Source organism: Parasteatoda tepidariorum, chromosome 5, assembly GCF_043381705.1.
Source record: "Parasteatoda tepidariorum isolate YZ-2023 chromosome 5, CAS_Ptep_4.0, whole genome shotgun sequence".
Taxonomy (NCBI): Eukaryota; Metazoa; Arthropoda; class Arachnida; order Araneae; family Theridiidae; genus Parasteatoda; species Parasteatoda tepidariorum.
The window spans coordinates 74,319,600-74,337,194 of record NC_092208.1 but is presented as its reverse complement, the minus strand read 5'-3'; the positions used below and the strand labels follow the sequence as shown (position 1 = coordinate 74,337,194).

Below are 17,595 nucleotides of genomic sequence, written 5' to 3'. Positions count from 1 at the left end.
AGATAGATAGATAGATAGATAGATAGATAGATAGATAGATAGATAGATAGATAGATAATTTTTTTAATCAATTTAATTAGTTTTTTCATGTTTCTTCATTCCTCCGTTTTAACACTTTGCCACGAAGCATTTACAATCGTTTGAATATTTAGATATTACTTTTAAGGAAATATTTAAACTAGCTATTATTTAGCGCTGTGGAGTCTTAAGACAGTTGTTCGATTCCGTTTAGTTAAAAGTTAGGTTCTATGAGGTTTAAGATTAATGTTCTATAGCTAAAATGAAGATTTTGATGTTATGAAATTTATTGAGACTGATTTATATAATTCTATGATCAGAAATATTATTCAAATGAAAACGTTAAGAATTATTTAAATTTTTATTTAATAAATTATATTTTATAACCGTCGTTGAACAGCCGCCCCAATTTTGGGTTTACGACTACAAATATTCAACTCCGTATCCTGGTAATTTTGAACCTGTCCAGAAGACAAGGAAACTCCTGGATTAGTGACCAAAGGTATGATTTGTTATGGGAACATGGAGGACTTTGAGACTCGACAGATTTAACGTGCATCAATCACCGTTTATTACACGAGGAGTCTTCGGCCGGCGGGGATCGAACCCAGAACCTCTTGGACATGGGCCCAGTGCCCTACCAACTAGGCTAACCCGGCCTCTGTTTCATAAATTTATTAAGAATAAGTTTATTGTGTTTTGGAGGCAGAATAAGTATATTGCGTTTTGACGTTTTTGAGTTTGAGTGTATCAACATTTTAAGCCTGTGTATGAACTATTAAAAAAAATGAAAAAAGAAAAGGAAAGAATTGAAACTATTAATAAATTGAGTTTTTGAGCTATTATAAAAGGCAAAGCCTGATGATAAATGAATAAATCCAATTATGACCTCTGCCAATCTGCACCTAAATTAAAAAGGACAATTGTAATTGAAAAAACTTAAAAAGAACGATCTGCTTTAGATATCTTTTCCATAATTTTGTTCCGTTCTTTTTCCGTGTTAAATTTTTAATAAAATTCGCAGACGATATTTTTAGCTATCAACTTCGTTACTATATACTGCATTATTTTTATAATCTCTGTACTATAGTACGGTAACTTGTACACAAGGACGGTTCGAAAGATTTCCACTCTTATGTAGAGGAGCAAGAGCTCGGACTGGAGCTTGAAAGATTTAAGGGAGGTGGCGCAGTGCGACGATACCCGCATCCCTCCCATCTTACCTCCCATCTCAAAAGGTTTGCCGTATCGTAATTCTTCGCCAACTCTTCTCGCCAATCTCTTGTCAACAAACGTGAAGGGGAAAAAAAATTGTGAAGTTTCTTTTCTATTTCTTATTCTTTCTTTCTCGCCTCTCAAAAGTCAATTCGGGTTAAGTACGTTTGACCTTAATTTAAAGGGAAGATACCAGCCAGAATTCGCTTTTGGAATACGGAGCTTAGTCTTGCTCCGTTTTTAACAAAGCTTCTCTGCTTTTTGGGAATCGGAGCTTTGGAAATGGATTTTATTTGTTTGTTTTTGGATGAGCTAGAGTAATAAATATTTTACTTCTTTGATATTTCTAAAGATTATTAGAACTTATAATCCTGTTTATATTTTTCTTTTGTACTTCTTATCTTTAATATTTTTTGCGAATATATACCGAAAAAAGTTATCTTTTGTTTTAAAGAATGTTATGAAAGCCATAGAAAAATGTAAAAATAGTCTTTTAGTTGATCTAACTCTATTGACACAGCGCGTGCACCCAGTATTTGAAATAACTTGTTAAATTTGGTAATCTATTTTTCTCCAAACCATGTTTTGTATACAGTCAAGTATTTATACTTCGAACCTAAAGTATCGACACTTAAAATTGTTATGAATTTATAATAAATAAATGTCAATAAGGAAAACTTAGGTTATTAAATTGCATTCGACTATATTGTATAATAAAAGTCGATTTGTTTCGAGCGCTTATAAATAGGCGTCTATTTGACTTCAGTTACTTCATTTAATAGCGCAGATATTTAAAAATTTCTAACGTATGTCAGAACTCTAAAAGTTCTTTGCATTTTAATAACTTACGAAATAGTATTGTGCTCTCAACAAAAAAATTTTTAAGGGTTTTTATTTCCCACAAGTTAAGAGATATTTACTTTTTCTTGGCACAAGTTCTTGTTATTATTATTACTATTTTTTTAAAAGGTTTGTGTTATGTTTGAAATATTTAGTATACGATGAGGCCCGATTACGAGAAGGGGCCCTGGGCAGAATGTTAATTAAGGAACCCTTAAAAAAAATTTAAAAATAATTTATATAAATTTCATTTTTATAGAAATTCTACAGGTTACACTAATATACACGAAAAGATTTGTACTAAAGGTATCATGCGTCTCGACGCTACATTAATCAGATGCTAAGCCCCCAACGATTGAGATTATGATTGGTTATTGCGTTTATCCACGCGATGTGTTTTATTGTGGACTGCACCTAGCACATCAGATAAATTAAGTCATTGCAAAATCTAGACTTTTGGATAAAAATTTAAATATTGTAAAACTTTAATGAATCAGCAAGGCACTGTCTTAAATAAAATGTAAAATTGGAATTTTAAAAACCTTAAACCTTTTAAATATTAATATTTAAGAGTCACTTGGCCAGGGCCTCTATAATTTAAGAATCCGAAGCAAGTGCCTCTTCTTCCTATACTATATTCAGACCCTGGAGACTTTAGTATTTTACTGTAATTGCATTATTTAAGGACAATATCATTTTGAGATAACTTTATAAAACTGTTGCGTTATTTGCATTGCTCCGGGCAAAATGTAGACTTAATAGTAGTAAATATTTTTACCCTTTCGATCTTGTTGCGTAGCCGGTGTGACTAGGGATGGAATAAAAGACTACGCACATGATTAAATGACACAAAATTGTAATCTAACATACCTTTTTATTTTAAATTTTGATATTATCAAAAGAAAAGTGAATGCATGTAAAATTCAAAGTAGTAGGGAACCGATTATCCGGAACGATCGGGACCATCGCTATTCCGGATAACTGATTTTTCCGGTTTTCTGAATCGCTACAAAAAGCCGTTTTTTTATTGTTAAACCCAACTAAAAAATAAAATTTTTTGGAAATAATCTTAAAAAGAAGAAACACGATGAAGTAATACACTAATGATTATTTCCAAAATGATGGTAAGGTGAACATCTTTCAAAAAAGAAAGAAAAATCCTATAATCTTAAGAGGAAAAAAAAAAAATTTTTTTTAAATGGCGGGAAAATTTATCGAATTTCGTTCCGGTTTTTTGGTTTTCCGGTTTTCTGATTTCCGGATAACGGGTTCTGTACTGCTTTTACACCATTTGAATTATAACTCTAAAATATACAATACATTGCACATAGAGAAGAGAAATGTTACTATTTTAGTGTAGTATTTAGTGTTACTAAAATGTTACCATTTTAGTGTAGATCATCTTTTCTTTTTCATGTTAAAATTAGATTTTCCTTTTCAACATTTTTCATACAATCTCTCTTTATTAATTTTCTTTTCATTCTCTAATTTTTTTTTTTTTTTTTGTTTTTGATTCAGGGTGAGTAGCCAAATCTTTCAACAAAAAATAAGCACCTTTTAAGCACTCAATAAATATTTTTAAACGCTTTATACTTTAACAAAATGTAAAATAAATTTCAAAGACTTTATATGATCATGATAAAATAACTAGTTTCTGACAAAAAGAACTCTTTTTCTTGATTATATTAGCCACCATATCGAAGGATTTTTCAGTTTGAAAAATGAGGGTGGAAAATGAAGCCTGACATTGAAAATATCTAGCAAAATGCAGCAGAGATAACACATGAGAGTGCTGGAATCTCACCGAACTCAGCTCAGTAGACGTGTACATGCGGACTCGCAAGTATTTCCTCAAACATGTAAAATGATTGTCGATTTCAGGGCCGGATTAAGCGTACTACCATACCCTAGGCCAGGGATGGCGAACCAATGGCACGCGTGCCATTTATGGCACGCGACACAATATTTCGGGCACGCCACCGATCATAATTGTTATTGCTCTATGAATTGTTATTACACAAATGTCACACACTATGAAGCATATTTATCAATTAGATTAAAATTCACAAGAAAAACAAGCAAAATAATAAACAATTATTAATAAATAAAATTAACAATTGATGCTAAAAAACAATTAATAACCATAAAAAACAAGCTAACAATAAATAACTAGCAAAAAAATCAACAGTCCTGCTTAAACTAATATCTCACAACTTATAAGTTATTTGTCATTTAATCTGCAATAACAGAAGTCCCACTGATGCTACTTTAAGTTGAATTACGAGTATAACTGAGACATTGCAAAATGTATTTTCTTTTCAATGTAAATAAAGAGTTTTAAGTTGATAGTATTTAGTATTATTATTTTCCCAATAATTATGAAGTCAAAATTATTTGACGGCACGTCTGTGATTTCATTAAACAATTTTTTAGAAAAAATGGCGCGTTGGTTTATAAAGGTTTGCCATCCCTGCCCTAGGCCATTCAAATTTTTGTGGCCCTTAGAGTACATTTTTTTCTCATATATTTTTTTTTAAATTCAAATATAAAAGTATTTATATATCTTTTCATATAAGAAAGCATATTTAAAATAAAGATAAATAATAATAAATTAAATTTCACTTTATTTTATTAAATTAGAACTAAACAACTATCATAACATTTTGAAAAATCATTGTTTTCGTTAATTTTTTAAAATTTATTTTCAAAAAATGCATTTTAAAGGGACCCCTGGCCATGGCCTAGTCTGGCCTAATGGGTAATCCAGCCCTGGTCGATTTGACACACTATGGAAAGACGATAGGCCGAAATGATTGTGGTTGAATGAATGAATTGTGAAAACGTTGAATAGAACAATGTGAAAAGCACGCTTTTGCATTATACGTGGCGAAAATCGACATGGTAATGAAGAAAAAAAATTGTCATAGTCGAAAAGGAAAAATCGATCACTTTTTAAAAACGCCCCATGAGAAAAAATTACCTTTAAGAGCTTTTAAAATTCGAAAATAAGCACCTTCAATCACTTTTTAAAACGCTACGCACCATGTGACTTAGCTCCTTTCGTTTTCCAATCAATCCTGCCACCACACTTCAGCAATATTTTTTATTTATTTATTTATTTATTTTTTTTAAGTTTTACAAAAGCCCACCCCTTTAAAAGGTAAAACCCAATCATCTTAGATTAAGAGTAACGATCCAATAAAAACTAAAACATTTTTAACCAATCCTGAATTAAAAAGGGGGCCCCATTAAACACCGCTGGTCAAAGGTAAAAGGGATTTTTCTCATAGCAAAAACCGGATGCGTAAATATCGTCATCCCAAATAGGTATTCCAAATGCAGGGAAATTCATTTATCTTCAATATTAAGGAAATTAAATAAAACAGTAAAATTAATATGAATATTAAATAAGTTAAAATAAGTTATATATTAAGTTACGATACAATTAAAGATATCTAAACAATGTCTCTTCCACACGTTGTTTCATTTTCTCCTAATATCATGCCTTACAACAGTGTTTCCCAAACTTATGACTTTTGTGTACCCTTTCTAAATTTTTGTAACGCTGCGTACCCTCTAATAAAAAAATGAATGTATTTTTTACTAGAAAAAAATTGCACAAAAGTTAAAAATCACAACTGGCTGTTGACACCACTAATTATTAACTGTTTTGACTCTGCAAAAAATAGCCAATAGAAAAATACGTAATCGTAAAATTTTCATGGCTAGCTTTGTTTTTAAATAAAATTTTTTGAAATTTTTGTTTGTTGCAAGATATTTCGCATAAGAACGCGTACCCCCGCTAAACTGTTCCCGTATCCATGGGGGTACGCGTACCCCACTTTGGGAAACACTGCCTTACAACAAAGTTCAGTTTATTATTTTTAATACTTTCCTTACAACGTATAGCACTTCACGTATGCAAAGATTTATTATTGTGTGAAGACTCAGCATTTGATCTCGAATTTCGTACTATTGCTTATCATCTGAAATAATTGTTTATTTTTCCACGACCATTTTTATTATCGTAGTGTTTTCTTAAATTGAAAGAGAGAAACATGTTTTGATGACTCTTGATTTTCACCACCACCATTAGCTGTGTAAAACTTTACTTTTCTGTCATAACTTGTACCTTGATTTAAGGAATATAGGAAAACAATTACCATTCTTGGAGACTGATATTCAATTTGTAAATTGTGATTGGGAGCGGTATAGCCGAGTTAGGCCCTTGCGTACTGTAGAACTACACATTCTATTTTTTTTATATAACCGTCGTTGAACAGTCGACCCAATTTTATGAGTTCACGACTGCTAATGTTCAATTCCGTAGCCTTGTAATTTTGAACCCAATCCAGAAGACAAAGGAACTCCTGGATCGAGTATTGGGAGAAATTTGCCTTCGTGGAGGACTTTTTGATGGAGCTAACCCGCATTTGCGTTACATGGACAGTAAGACCGCGAGAACCTCCCACGGTTAGCCTGACAGCAAGGGGACTCTAACCCATGATCCGTCTACCACTGATGATATATCACGTCAGCACTGTGGTCGGTGCAAGTCGGATGCAGAATTCGTATCGACTGGGATTCGAACTCGGTTCGCCTCATTGGAAGGCGAACGCTCTATCACCTGAGCCATCGTGGCTCTCATGTTCTTTATTTAGGAATTACGAACTATTCTTTATTTAGAATAGGCTCTTACAACTGTCAAAACCCTAGCAGCAAAATAACTTGGGCCCAAAATGGGCCAATATTCATGAATCTTGGAGAAATAAGGGTAATAATCCGTTATTTTTCCGATATTGTCCTTATATAGATTTGTTTGATTCACCCGATATTTTTTACTGCCACTATCGGTCCTGAATAGAATTGTCAGATTTACCTGATATTTTATATCGATTATTTAGCCAATACAGGTTATATATTGGCCAATGTAGGCCCTATATAGGCCATTCTAGAATCAATATTAAAAAATCTAGACATCCCTATATTGGTCGCTCGGTGAATATTCTTATAGGACGCATAGTGAGCCAATTTGGAACCCAACTGGGGCCAAGGTAAAATTTATATTTATAAATAATTTAAAAATTTCTCAGCGGTGTTCATTTTTTTATCACTAATTTATATTTATATGAAAAATGTGGAAGTAAAACTATTTTAAATAGAAAAAACACAAATGTCATCCACGCTATCAGACTTAACTTCCGTCATCAAATAAAAAGAAGACAAAACAAATAGATTTCATGTCTGGATGAATGATTCCTAGTTCCGGATCATCTAACAAAGAAATAACACATCAAACATTCATTGTCTGAAAGCTTGATATAAATTTGAACTTCCGAGAGCTTCGTCGCTACTACTGCTGCATCAGAATTCTCACAGAAAAACAGTCGTCGCCAAGCGAATGGCAATATATCGCCAAACGCGCCACACTTTCTCCGGGACGCTAGATTTTCTTCCCCCTTTTCATTTTCGCATCTCCTCTTCATCCCATGGCATGGCCGTTGTATTGAATGTTGACGCTTATCGGCGTCGCTTCATACACGCGTTGCGCTGCCATGCTCGAAGCTGACATGCCATTGGTCACCCCAAATGTGTTCCTTAAAACAAAGTAAGGCAATGACATAATTTTGTTAATGTATATTTATATTTTAATCGTGTGGATATCTATTTTAAATTTCTGATCTTTGAATGTGTCGGTTATATGGGGGAAGCCGTGTTTGTGGGAGGTAGTGTAATAACTATGGGTGTGTGACATATCTTGTAAGTTATTGCTTATATTGTTAATAATTGCTTGATTTTTGAATGGTATTAATTTCTTGTTTGAAAAGGCAGGTTAACATTTAACATCATAAGTGTAGAGATATTAACGTACAACAATGTTATTCTTTTTATTTCATAGATTATTTTTTCAACGATTAATTTTGAGAAATACATATCACATTTCTGTTACTTTTATTCATTTTTATACTATTACGGACTATTTATTTTCATTCTTTTTAATCATCTATGAAAAGAAAAAATGTTTTCATTTTTTTGTAAAATAATTGTTACAATTTGAGCAATTACCAAATTTTTTTTGTTCATATAATGTTTATTTTATTATTCAAGTTTTATTAACTAATTGCCTTCATTGTTTTAATAGATTTATAACAGAGAAATTTATTTAGTTACAGCAATTTTAATCGTTATTGAGACTCAACTTTTGAAATATCTGAAAATCTTTTTTCTTTCTTTTTTTAGATATTGCTTTATAATACATATAAGTTTTCGCCGTATTTTACTTCAACAGTGCCTTATTATTTAAAGTTAAATCGTTATTTTCATCATTTTAAATCATTCGAAAAAAACTGAATTGAAAGTTTTTCTTTGGTTAAAGCTTACAAGAACACCTGACACTCAACAATTTAATATTAAGTGACTAATAGTTTAAACTTTCTTTTATGTTGCTCGTTGTATTTATGCTTCATTATTTCATAAATGGATATTAAGTATATTATGTTGTATAATACGGTTCAAATCACTGAAAAACAAATAAAAATTTTTGTTTAAAAAGTCGTATAGTTAAAATTTGTTTTTTCAGGAATCATTTAACAAATTTCGTGAAATTTTGTATTTTGCCATGTAAAATTATTTACTTTAAAATTATGCAAAACAAATGTACACCTTTATAATTCAAAATCTTTTTGACTATTATTAAATAAAATAATAATAATAAAAAAATTTGTAAAATTTATTTCTTGCATAAGATTATCTTTTGACCAACAAACTTAATCTTTTGACCAACAAACTTAATAAATGTGTGTAAAAAAATTTCCTATTCGCTTAAAAAAAGTTCTCGAGATATGGCGAAATACACACAAAGTAAAATTATCATTTAGGGCTCCATACTTTGGATCGCTCTCTTGACCAATCTATGGGGACCATACTTGCAGATTGCGGCTACTGCAAGGTCAAAAATCCGAAGGAATTTTTTTAAAAAATAAATAAAAAAAGGGTATTATTGAGAGAAAGTACGATTTTGTGTCTGATTTTGTAACTAAAAAATATCGTTTACACTAATTAATTAGCATATTTGAGGTTGCCTCTCGAACCATTGAGATTGAGTCCTAAAACGTAAAGATCCCATCATTAGATCAAAAGTTATTAATGGTGGTGCGTTTTTTTTTTCTTCCTACTGTGCACTTTATACAAGTTACTGTTGTTGGATATTTTCTTTGTATTAAAATTAATCTTGCTCATTTGTATTTGCTTGATAAAAGCTGATAATAAAGCCAATGATACATTAGTTATTAAAAAAAAAAAAAAGTACTGCCATTACATTGGCATTTATTAATTTTGTTAACTACTTAAAGTTATGAGTTTTACGTTATCCAACTCTATATATATTAAAATTCACAGCGCGTTAGATACACAGTGTAATCTGATATATTGAATAATCTATTATGAATTTGCCATGGCCTCCTGTAGTTTGCGACTGTCTCCTCTTTACCTGTATATTTTCAGATTTCTCCGAATTTGTTGAAGAATTTTTTAAAAAATAATAATAAATGAATAAAAATTGGTGATAAAATATTCACTGATGGTTAAAATACTTCACTTATTCCTCAACAGATGGTTTTAATGCCAGTACTGCAGTATGTTGAGTGTTAATTATTTCAGTCGAGCCGTGATGGCTCAGTAGCTAGAGCGTTTGCCTGCCAGTGAGGTAAACCCAGGTTCGAATCCCAGCAATGACTGGTCGATACGAATTCCGCATCCGGCTTGCTCCGACCACAGTGCTGAAGTGAAATATCCTCACGGCTAGAGTCCCAGTCTAATTGTGGAAGGTTTTTGTTGTTTTCCTCTCCATGTAATTCAAATGCAGGCTAGTTCCATCAAAAAGTCCTCCACAAAGGCTAATTTCTCCCTATACTTGATCCAGGAGTTTCCGTCTTTTGGATTGAGTTCGGAATTACAAGGCTGCGGAATTGAACATCAGTAGTCGTGAACCCAAAATTGGGTCGTTTAGTAAAATATCCGTTATTTTATTTCTCCAATGTTGGTGGGTATGTGAATACTGGTACAGACTATAAGGATTGAAAAAACATGATTTAATTTTAAAAAATTTTTAAGCCATGTCAACATGATATAATTCCAATCATTGAAAATGAATACCAGACTGGATCTAAGAAAAAATCAATGCAGTTTTTGGCGTATATGCATTTATATGACCTCTTTGCAAAAACGAAAAAATTGGAAGTAAACCAATCAAATAATTACTGAGATATAACAACTTGGAAGAATTTTTTTAAAAATGTAGTTTTCTTGACGTAAAACTGTCGTGTCAATTTTTGCATCTCGGACACTATGCAATTCATTAACTCTAAATCTTAAATTACAGTATAAAAAGTAAAACTATGCTGTTCTGTTAAAGTTAATGACACATAGTTTCCGACATTGGTTTTCCGTTATAATTACCTTGGTAAACTTTCACTAGTAGTTTCTTTAAGTTGCTGTATCTCAGGAAGTATTTCATCGATTCTCTTCAAATTTAAAATTGTATAGCCGTGGTGGTTCAGGTGATAGAGCGTTCTCTACACTATGAGGTGCCTCAGGTTCTAATCTCAGCTGTGGCTTGTGGATACATATCCTGCTACCAACTCGCACCGACCAGAGCGCTGATGTAAAGTATCCTCTCTGGAAGACGGATTGTGTGTTAGAATCCCCTTGTTGTCGGATAAAGGCTGNCTTTTTAAAGAAAATCGGGTATGATTCGGATCGGAACGCTGCATGACAGGTGTGTCCCAGCCTTTAACCGTGGGAAGTTTTCGTGGTCTTCCTTCCCCTGTCACGCAGATGCATTTTAGTTCTCTTACAAAGACCCTTCGTGAAAGAAGGTTTGCCCCCGTGCTTGATCCAAGAGTTTCCTTGTCTTTTGGGTTGGGTTTAAAATTTCAATGCTACGCAGTTGAACATGGATATTCGTTAACTCAGAATTAGGTCAGCTGTTCGACGCTGGTTCTAAAATAAAATTTATTATTTTTATTACTATTATAACTTTCGATTATAAACTTTCTTTTAATGTTGAAAAAAAATCAAAGTAAGTTAGACCTTTTTTTTTTCATTGTATTAAAAACTTTACTAACGAAAATAAAGAAACTTTTTATATATAAAGGAAGCAAAATTAGTTAAAAAGTGTAAAATGCCGGAGCCTGGAGCCGAAAAATTTTAGACGCGTAGATACTCCAACTGAGCTCACAGGTAATAAGCTAAAATTTCAGCTCCGGGCTCCAGTTGTCTGGTAAAATGTCAAGAGAATGAGACGACTTGTATTTAGAAATGGTTATTTTATGAACGCTAAAGCAGATTTTATTCAATGCAAGCTCCCGTTTGCATCCCTGTTATTCATACAGGGTGTTCCAGCGTCACCGCTCTTTATAAATATTTCTTGAATCCTGGTTAAAAAATAAAGTGCAAGAGCCTGATGAGTAATGAGATTAAGAAAATGTAATCAAAATCTGAAGAATTACAATTGCAAATATTGGGACTTGTAAATATCAAACCAGTTTGTTTTGAAAGTTTTAATCTAGCTTTACTCTTTAATGATTTTATTTTATAACCGTTGTTGAACAGCCGATCTATTATTTGTTTATTATTTCATAACCGTTGTTGAACAGCCGATCTATTATTTATTTATTATTTCATAACCGTTGTTGAACAGCCGATCTATTACTTATTTATTATTTCATAACCGTTGTTGAACAGCCGACCCAATATAGAGTTAACGTATAATATCCTCAGAGGCAGACGGATCATAGGTTTAAAGCCCCTTGCCTCCCGGTTAATCGTGGGAGGTTTTCGTGGTTTTCCTCTCCATGCGAGTTAGAACCATAAAAATATGCCCACACAAATCCAAATTTCTCCCAATACTTGATCCAGGAACTGCCTTGTCTTCTTCAAATTACAAAGATACGTAGTTGAACATAGGTGTTCGTATATTCGGAATTGGATCGGCTTATTCAACACGACGGTTATATAATAAAATCTAAAAAAAAATCTGACAAATTGCATACAAAACTTGACGATTTATAATTTCTTTTCTTACATTTTTTGTGTTCCATTATATTTTGAATCACCATGCACCTTAAATTAAAGTGAAAATGAACCATTAAAAGAAAAAACGGTGAGAAAAATAGAGTAAAAAACCTTAGTGACCTTTATTTTACTGTTAACTGTCACCTAATTCACATTCTCGAACTAAACTGTCTAGAGAACATTTCATTACAATATCGGTAAAGAACCATTATACAAGCAGCCGAGTTAGATTAGATTTATTGTTCCGCATAACGCAAACGATACCTAGAAATCTTTCTGCCATCATGACGCCTTTTCGTACGGACATAATTTGCTGGAAAAAAAGAAATCATAAATAGTTGAATGCACGTATGCCACATAGCACGCAAGTTCGCAACATTTAGAGCGAATGTTGCAAAATCTTACTGACGTTACAATATCCTTGTTTCATTTTAAATGGAGCTACATTTTAGGTTATATATATTGATTTTGAATATAAGCGGAAATATTTAAAAATTTGCAAGGTTGCGAGAACTTTGCCATTTCGTTTCAAAAATATACAAGTTAAAAATGTATCATTGATTTCATTGTTACAGACATAGGTTCCTGACCACCTCTCCATAGCGCGTGGAAATGCAATTTACCCTTCTCGGCCACTGTCGTGTTTGTTGTTTGTTTTTCACCTTTTTTTCTCTCTCGGCTACTGCGGCTTTTCTAATTTTGTTTCTCACCTTTATTTTTCTATTTTCGTAGGCAATTTTACGTTTTATATTTCAAATAGCTTTTGTTTCTTATTATTCACGTCTGGCAAGTCTTGAAAATAGGCGTCTGTTTTTGAGCGTTTAAAACGTACTGTTTTTTTTTTTTTTTTTTTTTTTTTTTTTTTTTTTTTTTTTTTTTTTTTTTTTTTNTTTTGGAACGAAGGAATCAAGTAAGATCTTACCGCTTCAGTTTCTTGTGATTATTTATTTGAGAAATTGTATATCAAAGAGAAATTTCTTTATTATACATTATTTTATTTATTTGTTATATATTTAAGAAATTATATTTCAACTATCTAGCACTGATTTCAAACTTTGAAAAATAGTTTAAGCGCAAAAGTAAGAAAAATAAATAATATCGAATAAAATTATATTTTTAGCGTATTTTAAATTGAAATTAATTGAGGCGAATTAAGGACAGAGGCGAAATGGAAGTATTCGAATGTAGCGAAAATCGATTCTATGAAGAACTTTAAAAATATTCGTTTCTAACGCATCCTGCATTATGTTGCTTCCCTGTTTCTCAATCGGATATAATAAAAAAAAGTCTGACATACAATACAAAACAGTATATTTTCAAAAAAAAAAGAAAAAATTTTATGCTATAAAAAAGTTCCATTAAGAAAATTTTATAAATTATGTTAGTATAATGAGGTTTTGGTTTCAAATTCAAAATTGAATTAGAGTTAATAAAAGATTCCGGTTAAAAAATATAGTTTTAAAACCATATAATTAGTACTTGTTTAGGGTGCGTAGCCTTTTTAAAAAGTGCTTTACGGTGCTTATTTTCGATTTTTGTTCTTTAAAAGCCCTTAAAGGTGCTTTCTTCATTGGGAGTTTTTTAAAAAGTGCTTAATTTTCACTTTTCGAAAATGAGATTTCTTTCTTTACAATGTTGATCTTCGCCACGCATTATGCAAAACGTGACGTTCACATTGTTCTATTCTATGTTTTCACAATTCATTCCAACACTATGCATTTAGGTGTACTGTCGGTCCGTAGCGTATGAAAGTGCCAGTCATTGTACATGTTTTATGAAATACTCGCGGGTCCGCATATGCGTCTACTGAGCTGCGTTTGGTGAGATTCTTGCACTCTCATGTGCAACTCTGCTGCATTTTGCAAGATATTCTCAATTTCAAGCTTCATTTTCCACCCTCTGAAATCGAACTAAAAAATATCTCGATCCTTTTGTGGTGGCTGATGTAATCAAGAAAAAGAGTTCTTTGTCAAAAACTAGTTATTTTGTCATGATCATGTAAAGTCTTGAAAATTATTTTGCATTTTGTTAATGTATGTAGTGCTTAAAAAGTGCTTATTTTTTGTTGAAAGGTTTGGTTACGCACTCTGTTATGAAATATTAATATTATGATAAGGAATGCTAATTTTCGATTTTATTTATAGTTAATTATAATGTTTTTTTTTTGGAGTTATAAATATGAATGAAATTACTTTAAGATAACCATGTTTTCCTCGATGTTCACAACTAACTTTAGACTACAACTAGTGTCTAATATACGTTTAATATCTAACATACACTATGCCTAATATCTACCTTAGTAATCAATATGCGATTAAAATATTCATTTTAAATAGTTATTGAACCTGATTAAATATCGATCTATAAACAATATGATGAAAATATGTCTCGAACATAAACGAATGTGATGGTTAAAAAATAGTTTAATTATCTGAAACCAAGTTAAGCGGATCTTAAGTGTTAATATGAAAGTCTTTACATTTCTACGTTTAAGAACATGTTATGGTCGTCTGTAAACGATTTAATAAAAACTTATTCTATCGAATTTTCTAATAAAGACGCTTACAAATACAGGCAAATAAAAGTTGATTTTTTGCTCTTCCAAATCCGTTAAAATCTTAAACTTTTTTTTTCCCCATAAGGTTTTATCTGTAAAACAGTGCATTTTTCTTTTGTAAAACTTTTTTTAATCAATCATCAGCGTTACACAGGAATTGAACTTTATTTTTTCCCAAATGTAACAAATTGCCAGTCGACAATGTATGGCGTATGATGGTTAAAGCAATAGTTGTATCGTATGAATGTAATTTAGTGAAGAAACACGTTAAGTGATATTCTAAAAATAGTTAAGTTTCCTGTTTTTAGAACTTGTTATCATTAGCTGAAAACGTAAAATAAAAAAAATTATACCATATTTTTAAATAAAAAAGTTCAAAATGCAAAAAAAATTCTGGAAAAAAAAACAGAAAAAAAACTGGTTTCTGACGATTAAATATATTCTAAAGCTGATTTTTTTTAAAAGAAAAATAATAATTATGCATTGATGTTAATAAGTAATTTATTTTTAAAAACATTGCCAGAAAACTATTCTATTAGTTAGTAACATTTAAAATATGATAGTTAAAGAAGTATTTGTATTATATCAAAAGGAAATCATATAAACAAGTTAAGTTTAAGAACATGTTAAATGTTATAACTGAAAATCTTTAAATTTCCGGCTTTAAGTTTAAGTAAGTATTATGGTTGGTTGTTAGCTTCGAAATGTTTATAGACTGTATGTTCCTTCTAAATCCATTAAAATTTTATCACGTTTTCCCAAAAATCTCATGTTGAAAAACATTCCTTTTTTTGTTTAAAACGAAGCGGCTTTTTATTATTTTTTAAACCTAATTGCGTTGAACTTGATTAAACTGTCAAAACTAATATGCCTTTTATTTGCATCATAACGAAAGATTATAAACCGTGTACATGATTGTCGTTCGCAAAATTCTTCTTCAGATAGTTTTGTTTACGCTTAGTTCGCGAAATTAATCTATTCTAAATGAAAAGCTTGAAGGCGCTTGGCAGGGAATTTTAAGGCAAAACAATGAGAGTGTCATTTATGGGTCGTAAAACGGAAATTGACCGGCTCTCTTTGCGTTCGTATTGTGGTCTTTTTATTAGTCAGAACCTATGTTTAAAGACGAACAGAAAAAAACTTTTTTGATCCACTTCGGTTGCCTCCGAAGATTTATTTATATTTTATGGTCTTAGCTGTGAATGAAATGAATTGTTTGGTTGTGGCTTCGCTCTTGCGTATCGCGTATTGTAATCGGAAAGGATTATTGCTTGATTTCGTGCTTTTTTTGTGAAGTAATTCAAAGAAAATAATTTCATAATAATATGTTTTCATACAAGAAATAAAGTTATTCAGATAATCTTATTCTAAATAATTTACTTACAATTATTATGTAATAATTCTTTTAAAACTTATCTGCATTTTAGTATTTCTCTGAAAATTGGGAGTTGTTATCGCAAATTATGTGATACATTTAAGTTAGGTGGGTAAAAATAATTGAGATTTCGCTCTGACTTTAAAATTTCATCTGGATTAAAAGTGTTGAAAATTAGGAAAAAAATACTTGTTTGTATCATAGCTATTTTAATTTTTTTTCTTTGTTTAATGCATTTTAGGAAGATAGTTTTTCGATATAAATCTAACAGTATACGTAGTCAAATCACCATACTGTTTGTCCCATTAAAAAATAAAAAATAAAAAAATGGCCGTCGAGTTGAAAAATAAATTTTTTAAAAAAAGTACGGTTAGCTGATTTATAGGTACATACCATCTATGTATTTTACATACAGAAAATATACCCCTGTTTTAAAACATTCTTTTAAAAACATTACCTTTGCTGCCTAGACGCACTTAGTTATTTAATCAAGAAATCCAATAATCTTTCCTATAGCTTTTAAAATATGTAAGCTATATTTATTTGTTTCTTAGCTTTGTTATTTAATTACATACGCCATGTTTAAAAAATTACAAAAGTATTTTAAATACGAAGCGCATTTATGTTTTATTGCTAACCGAATAAAACCGATTAGTTTTTCAGTATCGCGTGGCTAGTGAATGTCTAAGTCCATTATTCTAAGCTTATTGTTCGTGTGTCAAATTTATTTTGTTGTTAGCATAATTAACTCTTAACATCAATTTGATTTGATTATTTGATTGGGTTTCGTGCGATTTTAAAACCGTAATTTTTATTGCTGATATTCTTTTTAATGAAATTTTATTTGCATTGCAATCGGAATTTGTTTTTTTGTTTTGTTTCTTAACTATTGGTAATGAAATCGAACCGTTTTGTTTTTCAGTTATTCGTATTGAAAACTAAATTTTGTTTAAACTCTTAAGTCTCTAACAACAACTTAATTTGATTATATTAAAAAAGTTTCGTGCTATTTTTAAACCGTAATTTTTGTCAGTGACGTACTTATTTATAAAATGCGTGTATTTAAATCGAAATTTTTTTTACAACCCTTAGGACTGCTAACAGCAATTTAATTTGAATATATAAATAAGTTTCGTGCTTTTTTGAAACCCTAATTTTTGTCAGTGAAGTACTTATTTACAAAATATGTGATTTATTCATATTTGAAATCGAAGCTTTTTTTAATTCATTTTTATTGATTTTCTCAAAATAAAATTTATGCATTTTATGAAACTGCAAAAAAGTCTATTATTCATTTTATTGGGCTGAACGACATATGCATTATTCATCCATCATTACGTTAATTATTTATTCCATTATCGCACTCATAATTTATTTTTTCCGTCAAATTTTCAAGGAAAATAAATATCCTGTTTTTTAACAGCAATGACAATAATCTGGCAATTTTTATTAAGAATTTATACCTTAGTGCGTAAACAGTATTTCTAATTCTATGTATGATTTAAAACCAATTAAA

At 30.8% G+C, this 17,595-nt stretch overlaps 1 protein-coding gene across 7 annotated transcripts in view; it reads left to right on the top strand.

Moving 5' to 3' along the window:
* Positions 1 to 17,595, top strand: part of LOC110283197 (beta-1,3-galactosyltransferase 1) — a 116,386-nt gene that overhangs the window by 70,015 nt on the left and 28,776 nt on the right. The window contains exon 1 of one of the 7 annotated variants that reach the window (XM_021148000.3): positions 7,530 to 7,681. The exons of 5 other annotated variants lie outside the window; for them this stretch is intronic. The gene's annotated coding sequence lies outside the window, so the exon portion shown is untranslated. Of the gene's footprint in view, positions 1 to 7,529; positions 7,682 to 17,595 lie in introns of those variants that run through there. One more of the 7 variants, XM_071180615.1, reaches the window with a different exon arrangement.